The sequence below is a fragment of the Staurois parvus genome, unplaced genomic scaffold, assembly GCF_062004578.1.
Source record: "Staurois parvus isolate SC_StPar_1 unplaced genomic scaffold, SC_StPar_1.0 ptg001478l, whole genome shotgun sequence".
NCBI lineage: Eukaryota > Metazoa > Chordata > Amphibia > Anura > Ranidae > Staurois > Staurois parvus.
This window is the reverse complement of record NW_028319274.1, coordinates 207,923-224,322: the sequence shown is the minus strand read 5'-3', so window position 1 is coordinate 224,322 and position 16,400 is coordinate 207,923. Positions and strand designations below refer to the sequence as shown.

Below are 16,400 nucleotides of genomic sequence, written 5' to 3'. Positions count from 1 at the left end.
GCCTTGCTCCTGTCATTGTACTATATGGTGGGCAGGAGAGGGTCAAAATGTTATTTATTGATGGTTGTAATAAAAGGCCGGTTTTGAGCCATTAACTCCATTTTTGGTCAGTGTGGTTACTTAGGTTAAGGATGGGGGGGTAGGTATTGGTTTAGTGGGACTTACAAGCCATCTTTAGTCCTCTGGTCAAGGAAGTGGACAGTGGCTCTGGATGACACCTGAACAATGATGGTTCCAGCTTTGTCCAATTCTTGCAACTGGCATGTGCTGGGTCAGCCTGAGCTAATCTCCTTGTGTAACGGAACCGGACCCCGACTGCACTTGGGCATTTCCGTTAGACTCCCACTCTCCTGTCCAAACACAGATCCACGGACACCACCACTGACACAACAGGATGAGACAGCACCAGACTTGTATTAAAACAGGAAATGGACTGGTTTATATTAACACAGACACAGGATATATACACAGGGCAGGGAAATACATTTAGTAACAAGAGACACACAGCAGTCACCTCCCACCAAGCCAATACACAAACATCCCATAATAGTTTGCTCCCAAGCATAGAACAATGGGATGCAGCCACATGGCATTAAACAATGAACAACCCCCCACCTATACATGTCTACACAATATCAGGACATTTCACGGTGCACCCCTAACAGGCACAGGGTGACTTACACATAATTGGGATATGGGGAGCTGAGACAGAGCTCCAAAGTGAGCTGTGTTCCATGGGCCCCCCAACATAAGTGACTCTCATCACACCTTGTATTTGAAGGAAATAGATGTTAGTAGCCATTTTTGGTGGCTCACTAACTAGCCATCTATCAATCAATCAGTTGGGGATTACAGAACCAGGCACAGATGGGGATTAGAATCCATGAATCTTTGGTTTTAGAGACCAACGCCTTACCACTTGGCCACTGCGCCCTCTATAGCTAGAGCAGCTTTATATCAAATTTGAATAGTGTACGCGAGTTGTATTTGGCATTTGTACATCTAAAGATACAATGTGAATCTTCCATCGATTGTTTCAGTCCAAGCACAATATTTAGTAATATTCGGTGAATTGAAGGGATACGAAATGTAGGGGGTGTCATAGACACACAAGTATCAGAGAAAAGGTGAGAATGTGGAATAGACTCCCTCCAGAGTTGGTTGTGGCCAGCTCAGTGGATTGCTGTAGGAAAGTCCTGGATTCTTTCTTGGATACACAGAATATAACTGGATATAACATTTATAGGGAAAGTTGATCCAGGGAATATCCGATTGCCTCTCGGGGGATCAGGAAGGAATATTTTCCCTGCAGGAGCAAATTGGATCGTGCTTTGCTGGGTTTTTTGCCTTCCTCTGTATCATCTGTGGGTGTAGGATTATAACTTTCTTTTTCTATGGTTGAACTGGATGGACTTTTGTCTTTTTTCAGCCAGACTAACTATGTACAGTGGGGCAAAAAAGTATTTAGTCAGCCACCAATTGTACAAGTTCTCCCACTTACAAAGATGAGAGAGGCCTGTAATTGGCATCATAGGGAGACCTCAACTATGAGAGACAAAATGAGAAAACAAATCCAGACAATCACATTGGCTGATCTGGAAAGAATTTATTTGCAAATTATGGTGGAAAATAAGTATTTGGTCCCCTACAAACAAGCAAGATTTCTGGCTCTCACAGACCTGGACCTTCTTCTTTAAGAGGCTCCTCTGTCCTGCACTCATTACCTGTATCAATGGCACCTGTTTGAACTTGTTATCAGTATAAAAGACACCTGTCCACAACCTCAAACAGTCACACTCCAAACTCCACTATGGTGAAGACCAAAGAGCTGTCGAAGGACACCAGAAACAAAATTGTAGACCTGCACCAGGCTGGGAAGACTGAATCTGCAATAGGCAAGCAGCTTGGTGTGAACAAATCAACTGTGGGAGCAATAATTAGAAAATGGAAGACATACAAGACCACTGATAATCTCCCTCCATCTGGGGCTCCACGCAAGATCTCACCCCGTGGGGTCCAAATGATCACAAGAACGGTGAGCAAAAATCCCAGGACCACACGGGGGGACCTAGTGAATGACCTGCAGAGAGCTGGGACCAACGTAACAAAGGCTACCATCAGTAACACACTAAACCGCCAGGGACTCAGATCCTGCAGTGCCAGACGTGTCCCTCTGCTTAAGCCAGTACATGTCCGGGCCCATCTGAAGTTTGCTAGAGAGCATTTGGATGATCCAGAAGAGGATTGGGAGAATGTCATATGGTCAGATGAAACCAAAATAGAACTGTTTGGTAGAAACACAACTCGTCGTGTTTGGAGGAGAGAGAATGCTGAGTTGCATCCAAAGAACACCATACCTACTGTGAAGCATGGGGGTGGCAACATCATGCTTTGGGGCTGTTTCTCCGCAAAGGGACCAGGACGACTGATCCATGTACAGGACAGAATGAATGGGGCCATGTATTGTGAGATTTTGAGTGCAAACCTCCTTCCATCAGCAAGGGCATTGAAGATGAAACATGGCTGGGTCTTCCAACATGACAATGATCCCAAACATACCGCCTGGGCAACGAAGGAGTGGCTTCGTAAGAAGCATTTCAAGGTCCTGGAGTGGCCTAGCCAGTCTCCAAATCTCAACCCCATAGAAAACCTTTGGAGGGAGTTGAAAGTCCGTGTGGCCCAGCGACAGCCCCAAAACATCACTGCTCTAGAGGAGATCTGCATGGAGGATGGGCCAACATACCAGCAACAGTGTGTGCCAACCTTGTGAAGACTTCCAGGAAACGTCTGACCTCTGTCATTGCCAACAAAGGATATATAACAAAGGATTGACATGAACTTTTCATATTCACCAAATACTTATTTTCCACCATAATTTGCAAATAAATTCTTTCCAGATCAGCCAATGTGATTGAGTGGATTTTTTTTTCTCATTTTGTCTCTCATAGTTGAGGTCTCCCTATGATGCCAATTACAGGCCTCTGTCATCTTTGTAAGTGGGAGAACTTGTACAATTGGTGGCTGACTAAGTACTTTTTTGCCCCACTGTAACTATGACTGTGTCATCTCTGAGCCGTCATCTCAGTCAGGAAGTAGACAGTGACTGAACAAAGATGGCTCCTTCCATTTTCTATTCTAGCAACTGGTATACTGTCAGTCTGAACTAGTTTCTTTGCACTGAGGAAACACATCATGTTAGCCAGTAAGTGATGTTTATGTGGTTCACTAAATTATCACCAATGTTTATAGTGCTCAGTACATGAGATCTGGGATTGAACCCATGATCTTTGGTTTATGAGACCAACACCTTACCACTTGTGTATTGGATTGTGATAGACAGTCCACGTTTTATTAGATGATCAGTAAAATGACAATTTTATAGTCTCGCTACTTTCTGTTTCTTGCTCTTTAAATTCCTTACTCTCTTAAGTAAACAATCAGATATAAGTTGACAGAACAATGGTGATAATTAAGATGGCGCCTTCATCCGGAGTCTCACCCGAGGTGACTTTAACGTAAACAACCCCCATAAAAGGGAATGAGTCTCTTTGGGGACAATGATTGGAAGATATCAACACGGATGGAAGAACACGCAGAAACCCAGTGGACTTTTCACCCAATCAATGTATATGCTTTGCCTGCATCATGAGACCTATAAATGATACTGTTAGTTCCTCAATAAAACAGAATTTTAGGAAGTTGGCAAACTGCATTCTGTGTCAGTGTCTTTCTTCCACGTGCACGTAATTCTATATTAATTTGGCTCACTGGTAGATCACGGTAAATGGTCTGTAGGTGACCTAGTACAAAACTTTTTGGCGCACCAACGCGTGGGGCCCGGGTTTTCTGAACACTGGACCAGCCGACCGAGAGTGGATGAGGGGGACCGTGGAGCATTCCAGACGTGGAGACTGATCACCTCCTAAAGCGGTAAGTGAATTTTTATGTTTAATAATTCCTTACCTGTGTAGTCTGGAATCACCCAGCGGGACTACTCACCCGTCTGGCTGTCCGTTGGTCAGCAGCAAAGGACAGGTACTTGCCCGGGGCTCCTTTGAACCCACCTGTCTGTGTAACGTCATCTACCAGTGTGATATGTTTTGTCTTTTGTGTTGTCTGTGTGTACCAGTGTGATTGGTTGTTGTTGATGCGCCTGTGAGGGAGGGGAGAATTACGGCACAATATTCCTCATCAGGAGTGGACAGGATACACCCTGATTGGAGAGAGGCTGCCGGGGAACTCGCAGTCGCAGTAATGGCGACAAGAGGGGACTCGCAGTCGCAGTAATGACGACACGGGGGAAAAAACCACAGCCAGGGATTGGTCTTGTGGGGAAGAATTAAAAATTTTACTCCCAACAGGCGTGTCTGAAATACTATGTCATGGTCACGCTGTGTGTTTGGTGTACATGAAGGAGAGTGGGGATTGGTGAAAGTAGTACAAGTAGTAGTACAGTGACGCTCGTATCGTAGCTCCTGATATATTGGTTTACAGGGTTAATGTACATTACTCTCAGTGGAGCTGAAAAATAGGGAAGTCACTGGAGAAGCAGGGGGGTTAGTGCTGCGTGGGTTCTGCTTAAACCGTCTCACGACAGAGCACTTTCAGAACAAGAGAGAGTGACGGCTTTGGGGTCCACCTTAGGGTCCCCGGGAGGGAAGTAAAACAAAATGGGACAGAAACTTACGAAGCCAGAGAACAGTTCATTTGCTTGTGAACTGGTGGAGGAAACTGTGTAAAGAGAAGAAAGGGCTTCTAATGAAGCATAACATGTTAAACACAGCAGAAACTTGGTTTAATGTGGCCCGCGCCCTACACCATGAGGGGTGGGTGGAGCAAAAGCTGCATCAGGATGGGGGAGTTGTATATGTAGATTACAGGAAAGGAGACGCGCCCGGCAAGGCGCCACCCCCCTATGATGATGGCCCGTCCTGGAGGTGCGAGGCATGTGGAAATACAGGAAGGCCCCACCCCGAGAGTTCAGATTTTTGCATACCGTGTAGTCAAAACCTCCGGATATGTAAGGGGTGTTCAGTTAAAAATCCAGGGTGGGAGGAGATTTGCAAGGGATGTAACCGGAAGCTGACTATGCAATATCCGATGCTTCCAACTCAGTCACCTCCATTTCCGCCCCCGCCCCTTTCGCCCTCATCAAAGATGGCGGCGCCCAGTGAGGCCACCGGAAGCCATGTTGTCTCTGGGCCTAGCACACCGATATACCATACACACCTCATGCCAGCTGCCCCCCTTTGCCCAGTGCTTACTGTCTCTGGCTCCCAACCACCTTCGGCACTTCACACACCCCTAATGCCTGTAGTAACCTCAGACCAGTTTAAACCAAAAATGCCCAGGACATGGAAGGACTGGAAGTTTACTGACCCGGACTCCCTGACCCCCCAAATAGATAGAAGGGCCCCAGAAGTGACAGCAGCCACGGTGGATCGCTGGGTCACACAGGCAGATGATGCCAGCTCCATCTGCCCCCAACAGGACTACCCACCCCTGGAAGGCCGCAGTCCAGGTCCGGAAACCAAGCCGCTCATCCAACCACTTGCCCAGACTACGCATTCCCCCCGGCAAAGACTACCTATGTATGAGTCTGATATGGGGACATGCACAATGGCTCAGTCCCCCACTCCCCTACTTTCCCCCATACCTGATGCCCCTATCATGTATGTGGCCTTCACCCCATCCCAAGCATCTTCGCTGGTCACAACTCTCCCGGACCCGAAGAAACACCCGATGCCTTTTTACTGGCGTATAGCCCAGATCCATAAGACCTATTCCACAGCCTGGAGGGATTTAGTCAGTCTGTGTGAGATCAAGGCTGGGGATGCATATTGGCCTATAATGGAAAAGGACCTCACCAGAGTAAAGCCAAATGAGGACACCACTTATGCCTCGGGAATTTCCTTCTGTGACCAGTTGCAGCAGTGGGCCAGAGAGAGACTGGCGGACCAGGCCACCACGTTGCAGGACATTACCCAAGACAAGACTGAGTCGGTGAAAAAATTCCATACCAGACTAACACAGGTGTTTACGGACCTGGGATTCAGTGTCCATAACAAGGTACATACCCAAATGTTGGCCTCAGCGTTTGTATCAGGACTAAAGGAGTCTGTCCGCAAGGCTTTGATAGTCGCCTGCCCGGAATATCGCACCCTAAGCCTGGATATACTACTGCTGGTGGCAAAAGGTCTGGAAGTGGCCCAGACGACCCGGAAATCAACACCACTCATGTTGTCAGCCGGAGAACAAGTCCCCAGAAGGAACTCACCCGTCTGCTTCAATTGTGGAAAGCCTGGACATTTCAGAAGAGAATGCAGAGCTCCCAGACGTCCACGGCGACCCAATAAATACAATTCAGGGTGGGAAGAGTCTGATTTGCCACCACCTCCACCACCTCCAGGACCCACATGGACAGATCCTACCCAAGAACATCTAAACCTTCTCCAATAGGACAGGGGCAAGCCTGTGTCCTCTCCCCTTATGACTGTTTCTTCTCAGGGACATTGTGCTAGTGGGCCTCTAGCAAAGGTCACTGTCCCCATTGAGGGACATCCTACACAATTCTTAGTGGACACAGGTGCAGCCAGAAGCGTTTTGCGGAGAGAAGATCTACCCAGTGAAACAGACCTCTCAAACATTGATGTTTTCCTGTGTTGGAGTGGACGGCTGCCCACAACGCAGTTGGCTTACAAAACCTCTACATATCGGCACCTTACCCAATCTTCTGTCTCGCTTTGTGGTGTCAAACACTTGCCCGTTGAACCTACTGGGAGCTGATGTCTTATCCAGGTTGCAAGCAACTATATCCTACCAACCAAATGGCACCATTCAGCTCTGTGTTCATTACCACTGATGATGTCTCTACCAGAAGTTTCAGGCCGCCCCTTACCAGACCATGTAGAACAGGTCTTACAGGAGCTGCCACTCACTCTTTGGTCCACCGGCCCTGAGGATATTGGCCATCTGAAAGTTACTCCAGTGTTGGTCCAGCTTAAGCCTGGAGCACCATTGCCAAGGAAGCCTCAATACCCTCTGAAGCAGGCCCAGATGGACGCCATCTCCAAACAAGTCAGTGTGCTTCTGGAAAACGGGGCATTGATTCCCTGTATGTCCCCATGCAATACACCCCTTTTCCCAGTAAAGAAAAGAACTCCAAAGAGTGAGCCCACCAAATATCGCATGGTTCAAGATCTGAGAGCAGTCAATGAGGCAACTATTTTGGAAACCCCCATTGTGCCAAACCCCCACACCTTGCTTGCAGGGGTACCTCCCACAGCCCAAGTGTTCACAGTTATTGACTTGGCAAATGCCTTCTTCAGTGTCCCACTGGACCCCTCCTGCATGTACCTCTTCGCCTTTACCCATGCCGGCCGACAGTATACCTGGAGAGTTATGCCCCAAGGGGCCCAAAATTCACCAAGCCAATTTACAAAGGCCATGGCAACCATCCTCAGCACCTGGCAACAGTCACACCCGGAAGTCATAGTGCACCAATACGTGGACGACTTGCTCCTATGTGCCACCAAACACTCTGAAGGAAAAATCACCTCTCTGAGCCTTCTCCACCACCTGGCTGAACAGGGCTGCAAGGTTTCCAAGGACAAGTTACAGTGGTGCCAAACTTCTGTCATCTTCTTGGGACATTGCATTTCCCAAGCCACTCCTCACCTCACGCAGATAGAGTACGGGCTATCCAGAATGTCCCAATACCTCAGGGACCAAAAGCCCTGCATGCTTTCCTAGGGTTGGTTTCCTATTGTCGTTCCTGGATCCCAGAAGCCTCCATCTTGATGCAATCCCTTTATGATGCCCTGAAATCTGAACCCTTCTTCCTGACAGAAGAAGCTGTACTTGACTTCCATCGCCTGAAAAGGGCCATTTCCACTGCACCTGCACTAGGTCTACCAGATTATGATGAGCCCTTCAAACTTTTTGTGGCTGAGAGACGGGGTCATGCAACAGGAGTTCTGGCACAACGCCATGGGGGTCGCCTCCGGCCTGGGTTATTACTCCTGCAGGCTAGACCCGGTTGCACGAGGTGGTCCCTCCTGTCTGAGGGCTGTCTTTGCTGCTCATCTTCTCCTGGATAAAATGGCAGATTTGGTCTTAGGACATCCACTCACACTTCTGGCCCCCCATGACATTACCGCAATACTGAACCAAACCCAACCAAAACATCTACCTGCCGCCAGGCATCTGCGACTGCAAGGCTCCCTCCTTTTACCTGATCATGTCACCCTGGTCAGATGCACCCAGATAAACCCTGCAACTCTTCTTTCTCTTCCGGGGGGGGGGTAGAAGAAACAGAAGAAGACACTGAAGACATGGCACCAGAGGATGTGCTACATGACTGTTTGGAACTTATGCAGGCAGAAACTACACACCTACCAACAGTCCATGACACGCCCCTATCAAATCCTGACCTAATACTTTTTGTGGATGGATCCCGCTTTGCAGATAATGCTGGCACCTACCACACTGGATATGCTGTGACTACTGACACAATGGTACTGCAAGCTAGACCTCTTCCACCTTTTATGTCTGCACAAGAGGCTGAACTGAGGGCCCTCACCAAAGCCTGTGAATTAACAAAAGGACAGACAGCTAACATTTACACGGACTCCAGATATGCACTGGGGGTTGCATTTGATTTTGGCCTAATCTGGAAAATGAGGGGCTTCTTCACGGCAGCTGGGACTCCTGTAAAGTATGGAAAGGCGATCAACCACCTTATGGAAGCACTCTTACTACCAGCTCAAGTGACCATACTGAAGGTGAAGGCCCACAGTAAATTGACCACTATGGAAGCAAAAGGAAATCATCTGGCAGACATGGCTGCTAAGCAAGCTGCGGTCAGGGAGCAGAAAGAGGATGAAGAGAGGTGCAGTGAGGTGGTGCCTGTGTTAATTCATCAGCCCAAGGACAACCAACTCCAGGAAGCCCAGGATAACGTTTCAGAAGAAGAAAGGAAGGAATGGATGCAGAAAGGAGCAGTTGAGGACAAAGGGTTGTGGGTGGTGGGGAAGAAGGTTTTGCTTCCCAGATCCTTATATCCGGCCACAGTGCAGTGGGCACATGGGGCATCACACCTGTCCAAGCTAATGAACTCTTTGATCAATAAATACTACATGGCACCCGGAATTATGCCTTACACAGACAGATTCTGTAAGTCTTGTGTTGTGTGTGCCAAGTGCAACCCTGGAAGACCTGAAAAACCTCCAAGCAAACATCTGGCCAGGGCACTATATCCATTTCAGAGGATCCAGATAGACCATATCCAGATGCCGAAAAGTGGACGATTTGAATATGCCCTAGTGGTGGTGGATATGTTCTCAGGATGGCCAGAGGCGTTCGCAGTAACCAACCAGACGGCAAGAACCACGGCCAAGAAGCTGCTCACGGAGATAGTCTGCAGATATGAGGTTTCCGAGGTGGTTGAAAGCGATCAGGGACCAGCTTTTACTGCCAATGTCACAAAAGAGATCTGGGGGCTCTGGGGGTCACACTTGCGTTTCACACACCCTATCATCCCCAGAGTAGTGGGAAGGTAGAACACCTGAATGGGGTCCTGAAGTAAAGAATGTTAAAAATGGCCCAAGAAGTAGGCATAGGATGGCCGGACAGCTTGCCTATTGCTCTTTTCAGTGTTAGATACACACCAAGGGGGAGTCATGGGTTATCTCCCTATGAGATTTTGTTTGGGTCCGCCCCTAGACTGGGTACCTACTATCCTCAACAGTTACAGTTGCAGTCTGACTCATTGAAAAGTATGTGATATCTTTGGCACGTGTGTTGACTAATATCCATGCGCAAGTTTTCTCCTCCATTCCAGATCCTGAGCTGGACACTGGAACGCACACTTTGCAACCTGGAGACTGGGTCTTGGTCAAGAAGTTTCTGCGGAAACATACATTGGAACCCAGATATGATGGTCCTTTCCAGGTGCTCCTGGTGATGGCCACCTCAGTGAAGTTAGAAGGAAAGAGTACCTGGATCCACGCCTCTCACTGCAAGAAAGCTGCACCTCAAGAAGACAACTAGAAACATGAGAGTATACGCATATATCCTTTTGTATGTGCTTTGGGGAATGGGTGGGGGACAAAGAATGGCAATCACAAGGGAAGGTGGGACACCCGAACAGAGTGGCCTGATAACAGTTTTGGTATAATTCATCGAACATACAAGTAGCAACATTTTTCTTCAATCATAGCTTGTGCAAGAACACACCTGTCCCCATTGCCTCCACAATATATATATGTGTTACAGATAATTATTGGGGGCAGATTGTGGCTACTGGGGATCAGTGGGATGGAAAACGGGACCGGATTGGGGGAATAAGCCACAAAGTGCAGTAGAGCACTTTGACCGGTATGGAAAATCTCTAATTCCCGAATGACACTCACTCACCACCCCTAAGGTAGATAGGTGATCCACAAAAATGAACAAGCAATTCACTGTAGCCATCCCCCTTACTCTGACCATAGAGAACCCCAGTCCAGGAGATCAGGGAACTTACCTTCTAGGGGTGTTATACCCCGGAGGTGGCACAATCCACCATTGTGAGTTCCAACTGAAAGATACTGTACCTTTCAAAAGAGTGGTTGGCCCCCCTTAATCATTCTCTCCCTTCTCCCAATCCCTTGATGCCTAAATTTCAGGAGTTGGGAGAAATGGTGGCTCTGGCAAGCCCATCCTTTGAGGACACTATGGCAGTAGAGACCGGATTCTCAGACACTAATCTGTGGTTAGAATGGATGAGATACAATGCAAACTCTCATAATAAGTCCAACTGCTATGTGTGTGGGCATGCCAGACCACATCTGGGGACGGTGTCACTAACCCTACCAGATTCCATAGAGGAGTGTGTCTTAAGCCTGTATACTAACATCTCTACGAACCAGTCTTTATGTGAGGACTGGAAGAAGCGTTACCCCCTAATCCAAGGAGACGAAAAGGCCCCAAATGGGCCAAATGGGATAACTATATATCCCGGTAATTATACCTGCTATGCCAACTACGAGGGAGGAGGAAGGTTCCTGGGGAATTTCACAAAGGGATTCTGCGCTGCTTATAGTACAGCCTGGTCAGATCGAACCCAGAACCAGGTCATATCATTAGGGGATATATTCTGGATCTGTGGTGATCAGAAGATTAGGACTGACTGACAGGGAAATGGAGAGGGGAATGTACCCTTGCCAAGGCCATAATGCCACTGCATATCCTCTCAAATCCATTACTTAAGGGGGTGCCCAACCCCCCCCCCCATGCAAACAAGCAGAAACGGAGTGCCCCACAAGGGAGTTTTGACCCCTATGTCTATATGGACGCAATGGGAGTCCCAAGGGGGGTACCCGATGAATTCAAGGCCAGAGACCAGGTGGCCGCAGGATTTGAATCCCTATTCCTCTTCATCACTGAGAACAAGAATGTAGATTGGATAAACTACATTTACTATAATCAACAACGGTTTGTAAATTACACACGAGATGCCCTAAAGGGGATAGCAGAGCAGTTGGAGGCTACTTCTAACATGGTCTTTCAAAATCGTATGACACTCGATATGTTATTAGCTGAAAAAGGGGGGGTCTGTAAAATGATACCAAAGACCATGACCTGCTGTACGTATATCCCAGATAACACAGGCCCAAATGGGAAGGTGACGCTGGCCATCAAGAGGTTGGAGGACCTGTCAAATGAACTTAAGGAAAACTCAGGTATTACACATCCCTGGGATCAGTGGTTTGGATGGCTGAGTGGCTGGCAGAAAGCCCTCGCCCAAGCAGGGGTGGTTATCCTGGGTATTATCATTCTAATGGCAATAGTCGCCTGCTGTGTGATCCCTTGCATTAAGAGGCTAATAGGGAAAGCTGTGAACGAGATCTCCCCTACATTCCTGAACTATAACAATGTTGAACTCCCCTGTGAAGAAAGGGAATCCTATACTCCCTTACAGACCGTGGCCCCTGATCATCATATTTCAGACTTATAAAAAAGAGGGAATGCTACAACTTTCCCCCCCAACAGACAACTACAAGCAGGGAAAGACAGTGCCTGACTGTGGCCTTCTCAGGACGTATCGAGACTCTAGGGATGGATTAGCCACTCAGGGGCTCTATATGCGTCTTAAAAGAGTTCCAAGGGGAGGGCCACCAGGCAGTCAGGACATCAGAAGACATAGGGACAGTCAGGAATAAAATAGCCATTTTAAGGGGGGATTGTAGTGGATTGTGATAGACAGCCACGTTTTATTAGATGATCAGTAAAATGACAATTCTATAGTCTTGCTACTATCTGCTTCTTGCTCTTTAAATTCCTTACTGTCTTAAGAAAACAATCAGATATAAGTTGACAGAACAATGATGATAATTAAGATATCAACACGGATGGAAGAACACGCAGAAACCCAGTGGACTTTTCACCCAATCAATGTATATGCTTTGCCTGCATCATAAGCCCTATAAATGATACTGTTAGTTCCTCAATAAAACAGAATTTTAGGAAGTTGGCAAACTGCAACAGTGTCAGTGTCTTTCTTCCACGTGCACGTAATTCTATATTAATTTGGCTCACTGGTAGATCACGGTAAATGGTCTGTAGGTGACCGAGTCCAAAACACCTGGACACTGTGCCCTCTATAGGAGAAGTTCTTTTATGTCACCCTATGAGAAATGCGGACAAGTCATATGTGGTATTTGTACATCTGACAATACAATGTGATTCTTCCATCAATTGTTTGATTCCAGCATAGTATTTAGTAATTTTCTGTTACTGGAAGAGATAAGAAATGCCGTCCACAAGGTTTAGGAGGTTGTCTATGGGAAGGTTGGACCATTCTTCCAGAAGCACATTTGTCAGGTCAGGCATTGATTTCGGGGGAGGAGGCCTGGCTCGCAGTCTCCGCTCTAATTCATACCAAAAATGTTCTATGGGGTTGAGGTCAGGACTCTGTGCAGGCCAGTCAAGTTCCTCCACCCCAAACTGGCTCCTCCATGTCTTTATGGACCTTGCTTTGTGCACTGGTGGGCAGTCATGTTGGAAGGAAGGGGCCATCACCAAACTCCTCCCACAAAGTTGGGAGCATGAAATTGTCCAAAATGTCACCTTAAGAGTTCCCTTCACTGGAATTAGGGGGCCAAGCCCAACCTATGAAAAACAACCCCACACCATAATCCCCCCCTCCACCAAAATTTACACTTGGCACAATGCAGTCAGGCAAGTACCGTTCTCCTGGCAACTGCCAAACCCAGACACGTCCATTGGATTGCCAGACAGAGAAGCATGAGTGGTCACTCCAGAGAACAAATCTTCCCTGCTCCAGAGTCCAGTGGCGGCGTGCTTTACACCACGGCATCTGACGCTTTGCATTGCACTTGGTGATGGTAGGCTTGGATGCAGCTGCTCGGCCATGGAAACCCATTCCATGAAGCTCTCTACACACTGTTGTTGGACTCATCTGAAGGCCACACCAAGTTTGGAAGTCTTTAGCTATTGGCTCTGCAGACAGTTGGCAACTTCTGCGCACTGTGCGCTTGGTGCGAATGCGCTGTGAATAGATCCATTCAAAATGTACGACTCCAATCGCACCGCACACAAATCGCATGTGATTTGTACAGGAATGCGGTGCGGTTTCTGTGCGAATCACATGGGTTTTCTGCTACCGCTGTAGTGTAAACCCGGGCTTAGGGTCTACATTTCAAATTGATTGATGATGATTGCTGTAGTAGCCTGTGATTGGCTATCATTGTGATCAGTCAAAAAAAGAAACCCCGCCCCTGTACTCTGTTTCTCCTTTCTGTTTCAATATTTTTATTAGGAAAGTTTTGATTTTTAAGAACATATCAAGCCCTCGCAGGGGCAGAGCGGAACAATAACATAGACAGGAACATCCTGCTGCCTTGTAATAGTCAAATAACAAAAAAGTCCGAAGACATCAAAAAGGGACGGCAAACAGCCGAGCCAAAGAGCAGCAATAATCCAACATTATATTAGAAAAAAGGGAAAAGAAAAGAAATTAGAAGAAAATAGCAAGAAAAGAAAACAAAAGGGAATCAGAAAGAAAACATGAAAGAAGGGAAATTAAAGGGATCACGGATCTGGGGCTAACACCAGCAGGGACTATAGGAGGCCATAACTAGTAGGAGGCAGGGATGGCAAGGAATAGGGTATCCAAGGTTCCCAAACCTTAAGGAATCTCGGATGAGAATCATGAAGAATGGTAGACATCTGCTCATTGAACAACATAGCATTCATCCGAGTCCTCATCCCTTGGAAGGCTACCAAAGGGGTTCTCCAAGCTTGAGCTATAGTATGTTTAGCCGAAATGAATAGGTAGGATGCCAATTTCTGTTGAGACCTAGACAGACCCAAAATTGGGCAATGCAGGAGGGCCACCCTTGTATCCCTATGGACCGTAATATGAAATAGCGTTTGAAGCAAACCGAAAACCCTAGACCAGAAGCCGATCAATTGTGGGCATGACCACCAAATGTGCAAGACGTCCCCGCGTAGACCACAGTTCCGGAAACACCTATCTCCGCTAGACGGATTAAAGTGAGCAGTCCGAGCCGGGACCCAGTACCACCAAAGTAGAACTTTGTAGGCTGCCTCAAGAGTGACTGTATTAAATGAACATTTCGCCACCGTATCCCAGGCCTTACACCAATCCTCCGCCACAGTCGAAACACCCAGATCTCGTTCCCATTGAGAAACATAAGACAGAGGCGATGAAGAAGACCTACTGTTAAGGGAGGCATATATTACCGAAATAAGGCCAGGGGACCCTGGGGAATGCTGACAAGCGTGTTCAAAGGGCGTTTTGCGGTAAGGATATGTAGAGGTACGACAGAGGGATAGGACCCAGTGGCGCAATTGCAAATACCGATAATATTAGCGCGGCGGGACCCCCCTAGATTCTCGAAGAGACTCCCAAGATGCGTTCAGAAAATCATATACAATAACAAAGCCATGGGAGGTCCACCAAGAGAAAGAAGAGGTATGTTCTAGGCCTGGCGGAAATAAAGGATTGTGAGTGATCTGCAAAAGGGGTAGGAATGGCGAAATTAAATTCCCCGAATATTTAACAGAGTCCCAGATTCTCAAAATGTGAAGCATAATAAGGCTCAAATCCGGAGGGTGCAACTTAGGCGGGAGCCAAAGCAATGTAGTTAAAGAAAGCGGAGAACAGTTGGGTAGTTCCAAGAGTACCCACAATGGAATATCTGTTGTGGCATGAAGCATAGACAACTGGGAAATCTGAGCCGCCAAATAGTATCTAGAAACATGTGGAACTCCCAAACCTCCCCGTAGTCTATGGGTATACAAAGTGGCTCTAGGCACTCTGGGACATTTACGAGCCCAAATAAAACTGAGAATCCGACTCTGTAGTACACGAAGGAAAGATGCAGGAACATGAACAGGGAGAGTACGGAAAAATTACAAGATCTTCGGTAGAACAGTCATCTTAACAGCATGTATCCGGCCAATCCATGATAAAGAAGGAAACCGCCAAGAGTGAAGCAGGGAAGTAATGGATCGCAGTAAAGGGTAATAATTGGCCAAAAATAAGGCAGAGTAGGAGGGAGTAAGAGTAACGCCAAGATAAGCCAGAGAATGGGACGCCCAACGGTAGGAAAATTGAGTCTGCAACCGTTCAACCAGGTCAGCACGGAGCATAATATTCAATGCCGTGGTCTTAGACAAATTGATGCAAAGGCCAGATATAGTCGAGAAATGGTCCAATATGGCCTGGAGATTAGGGAGAGTAATGAGAGGGTTGGTTAAAACCAAAAGGGCATCATCTGCATAGAAGTTGGCCCTTTATTGAATGCCGGCATAGGGGACACCAGAAATATCCGGGTGATTTCGAATGGCTGCAGCTAAAGGTTCGAGAGCGAGAACAAAAAGAGCAGGTGATAATGGACATCCCTGTCTTGTGCCCCTAAAAATAGAGAAGGATGGGGAAAAAAACCTGCATATTTAACCGAGGCCGAGGGAGACGAATATAAGGCCGAGATCCAAGCCAGGAATGTGTTACCAAACCCCCATCTAGACAGCAAATATGTAAAATATTCGCAGGAAAGTGAGTCGAACGCTTTATAAATATCTAGGGATAAAAGAAACCCTGGTATCTTGCGGCCATGTAAAATATGAATGAGATGGATGACTTTGTTATCAGCAGCTTGTACGAAGCCAACCTGATCACGATGAATAAGTGAGATTAGATACTTGTTAATTCGGGTGCTCAGAATCTGTCCCAGAATCTTCAAGTCCACGTTTAGCAGAGAGATCGGTCTGAAAGCTTGCGGGTCAAAGGCATCTTCAGCTTTCTTAGGGATCATAGTAATATGTCCCTGAAGAGACTCCAAGGAAAGTCGGGAACCCTGCTTCAAGGA

The 16,400-nt window shown here is 47.2% G+C and overlaps 1 long non-coding RNA gene across 1 annotated transcript; it reads left to right on the top strand.

Moving 5' to 3' along the window:
• Window positions 1-3,703: 3,703 nt before the first annotated feature.
• Window positions 3,704-12,525, top strand: LOC149435705 (uncharacterized). The gene is made up of 2 exons (XR_016308372.1): window positions 3,704-3,930; window positions 9,842-12,525. It is a non-coding gene; the product is annotated as an uncharacterized LOC149435705 (long non-coding RNA).
• The last annotated feature ends 3,875 nt before the right edge of the window (window positions 12,526-16,400 follow it).